Source organism: Drosophila miranda (genome assembly GCF_003369915.1).
Source record: "Drosophila miranda strain MSH22 chromosome Y unlocalized genomic scaffold, D.miranda_PacBio2.1 Contig_Y12_pilon, whole genome shotgun sequence".
NCBI classification, from domain to species: Eukaryota; Metazoa; Arthropoda; class Insecta; order Diptera; family Drosophilidae; genus Drosophila; species Drosophila miranda.
Window position 1 is genome coordinate 168419 of NW_022881595.1, and position 3666 is coordinate 172084.

The 3666-nt window shown below is 55.3% G+C and overlaps 1 long non-coding RNA gene across 1 annotated transcript; it reads right to left on the reverse strand.

Moving 5' to 3' along the window:
- Positions 1 to 2566: 2566 nt before the first annotated feature.
- LOC117189286 lies at positions 2567 to 3291 on the reverse strand. Its single transcript, XR_004473343.1, has 3 exons — positions 3128 to 3291; positions 2737 to 3056; positions 2567 to 2668 (listed from the first exon to the last, which is right to left on the reverse strand). It is a non-coding gene; the product is annotated as an uncharacterized LOC117189286 (long non-coding RNA).
- Positions 3292 to 3666: the final 375 nt, after the last annotated feature.

Here is a 3666-nt window from a genome sequence, read left to right on the forward strand (position 1 = left end):
TGCTATGCGGTCGACTCTTCGGAGCGTCTCGCGCCCGGATCGTAAGATCCGGAAGTTTAAAGTATCCGGGCGGTTATACGGGAGCAGGCAAACTTTCCCCTTCCCATCCCATCCCATCCTTGACAACAGAGCAGCCAATTCACACAGCACAGAGAAACATAAGACACGGGCCATTGCCCAACAACACACAGACAGCCACTAATGCAAACAGCCATTAAACTTTCATTGCCTACTTGTCGGTGCTGCTGCCCTCGGAACACTTTCATCTCACTCAATTTTGGGGTGAGTGAAAGTAGAACCGAGGGTGAGAGCACAGGTAAGTGGCGATCGGCGATCGGGTCTTTCGAGTTGAGGGGGAGAGTGTGAGAGTTGGCGGACATGTGAGAGTTCCACCATGAACCTCGTCCGCCACTCTCATCTCGTCCAACCGCTCGAGAGGTTGTGATCGTCGGACGTGCCATAACCGTTTCGTGTCGTGTCGCCTTTGATTGTTCTGTGCCGTGTCGCCATTGACGTTTTTTCTGTGTTGCCCTGTTCTTTTTTGTGGTTCTGTTGTGTGCCGTGCCGTGCCGCCCTTCCTCCACCACACCCATTACTATCTATGACAAGCTTTTGTTCCCGTCCACATCACAAACCAAAAAGAGATAACTGTGATAGACGAGAAAACAGAGAATAAAAGTGCCAATAAATACATTAAACACAAACATACACACACAAGAGACTTTTCAATTAAAAACAACAAACAGGCAGCAGATCGCCAACACACAAACCAACAGCCAGCCATGACCAGAGGAATGGCCAGACGAGGGTCGAACAGACGCCACAGCGACGGCGGCAGAGCGGCCCGCAGAGGCGCCCTAGCAGCAGCCAACAACACCAACACAAACACCGCCAATAGGAGCAGCAGCAGCAGAGCCCTCGGCGCAGGCGCCAAAACCAACGCCCCAGCCAATGCAGAGCGCCGACGCCACAGCGACCCAGCGAGTGAGTACCCAGCCATTGCCATGGCCGATATATCCACGGCCACACCCACTCCCCCCTCGAGCCCCGTCACAAAAACCGCGCCAACCACAAAGGGAAAGGCCGAAAAGACGCCGCTCTCACTGCAACTTTTCCCGCCTCTCACGCTCTTGGACGCACAAAACTGTTCAGGAGTAACGGGAGAGGGAGAAGTCGGAGGAGAGCCGGCAAGCCGAAGCGCAAGAGCGGAGCGCCAAAACGGCCAACGGGCCGCCACACACACACACACGACCGGATCGAACCTGTTGCGAGTCGAACCTGGTTCGAGCTCGAGCAGCGGGTCGATCCGGGCCAATGCTGAGCCTGCACAAATGCCACCAATCCCACCAACACCAAAACGACGCCGCGCCCTCATCGACAGTGGGAGTGACGATGAGGGTGAGGGTGAGAGGAAGCAGGCTAGACGACGGGGCCGCCATCACCAGCAGCGGCAGCAGCGGCCGCCAATTAGGAAGCCGAAGAAAAAAAGGCAGACAATGGAGGAGCTAGAGGCTATTGTCCAGGAGCAGTTGAGGCAGCACGAGCTGAGGGAGCAACAGCAGAAGCAGAAGCACATGCAGCCAACACCAACACAGTTGCCGATCCTGCCACTATGCCGCAATTAACACAGCCAACAAATGCCCTGCCCCTGCCACTACTATAAATGCCAACAGGCAGACCCACAGCCATCACCAACATCGGCAACAGCCAATACATAGACAATCACCAGCCATTCACACAGACAATACCACAATTAACAATAGAGATAATAATGACGCCAATACAAATACAAATACACCTGCCAATACAAACACCAACACCACCACCGCCATCACCATCACAAACACCCCTGTCACAACCACCGTCGATGACATCCGGCACGGCGAATTCGGGCATCAGCCCAGCCAGGATCGTGGGTTGAGGATTCTCATCCGAGGACTCTCCCACTCCACGCCGCCGGATTGGATTCGCAGCAGTATGCTGAACGAGGGGTTCACGGTTCGGTTTGTGAGGGTGATTACCGATCGATTTGATCGCAGCCGCCAATTCAACCTCTTCGAGGCTGAGATCGCCCCCAAACCGGACCGTGGCCAATACGAGGTATTGAAGTTGCTAGGCCTGGGTGGGAGGCCCGTCACGGTTGAGAGACTTGGAGTCTCCCGTGACCCCGCCCAGTGCCATCGATGTCAGATGTTTGGCCACACCCGCGCATATTGTAGACGCGCTGCAGTTTGCATGAAATGCGCGGGTGGGCACCTGACGACGGAGTGCAGCAAGCCGAGGAACGTCGCTCCCAAATGCGCCAACTGCCAGGGCCAGCACATCAGTGCCTACAAGGGATGCCCATCCTTTAAGGCAGCCAGGCAGCGACTCGTGGCCCACAGGGTCGCCAGGGAGGAGGAGCGACGCAATCAGCAGCCACAGCCAATCCAACGTAGCCAGCAGCAGCCACATCCACAGCCACTCCATAACCCGCAGCAGCAACGCCAACACCAACCGGGTCAGCAGCAGCATCGGTATCGCGACCAACATCCCCAGCCATCGACCAGGGCGCCAACACCAGAGGGTCCAGCCGATGCAACCGATCGCGAATGATATCCCGACGCCACGCCAACACCAGCAGCAGCAGCGGCCAGACGTCCAGTGTGATGGCAGCTGCGCTCAAAATCTGCAATTATACGAACAGCAAATAAAAGAGTTGGAAAGGAGTATTAACCAGATGGCAGAGCAACTCACCAAATTGGCTGCAGCAAATGCCAAGGGCACAACAGCCATGCCCCCACTCCAACCAACAGCAACAGCAGTTCCTGCCCCTCTGCCAATACCATCAGTCGCCGCCAATACAGCAGCAGCCATATCGGATTCAGAGTCCGACATTGACTGCGACGCGACTGAATTAGACGATGGCGACGACGACGAATGGACCGATCACGATCCATTTGAGGTGCTGGATGGTCTTGGTGAAATATGGAGGGCCTAAATTGCCAGCGCACGCGAAAGCATGCGATCGGGCGGCGCCTACTGATGCGCCCAATCGTCGATCCAGAGGCCAGCCACTGCAACAAAGAAAAACAGTCAATACACGACAACACGAAAAACGGCCAAAACACACAAAATCCACACTTACCTGCCAATCACCAGACAGAGCTGCCCCTCAAGAGGCTGCCTCGCCACCAACATTGACAATTTCCTGCCAAAGGGAAGGAACAGGAGGCCTCTTTCGATGACGCTGCCGCCTGACCATGGCTGTGACGTCACGCCACTCCGAACAAACAGCAGCCATTCCAACGACGACGCAGATGCTGGCGTCTGTTGCCGCTCCACTGGGTCACACCCGTCTCTCATGCCAATTATGTGAGGGCGGGATGGCCTGGTGTTGAGCCGCCGGACGCAAGCAAATCCTAGAAAGGAAGAAGAAACAGGAAGGAGAAACAGACTGCCAAAACACAAAATACTCACCTGCTGTTTTACGCCAACACCAACCAGACAAGGGTCGCCAGCAACTACATCCAAATCGACGAAAGGCACCTACAAATAAACACAAATTAAATCACACGCCAAAAACAAACACCTCCTCATCTGGGTGGCCGGACCAGTAGCCACTAAAAATTACACCAACAATCCGAAGACGAACGTGGCCGAGGAGGCCAGGCCAATACACCTGAC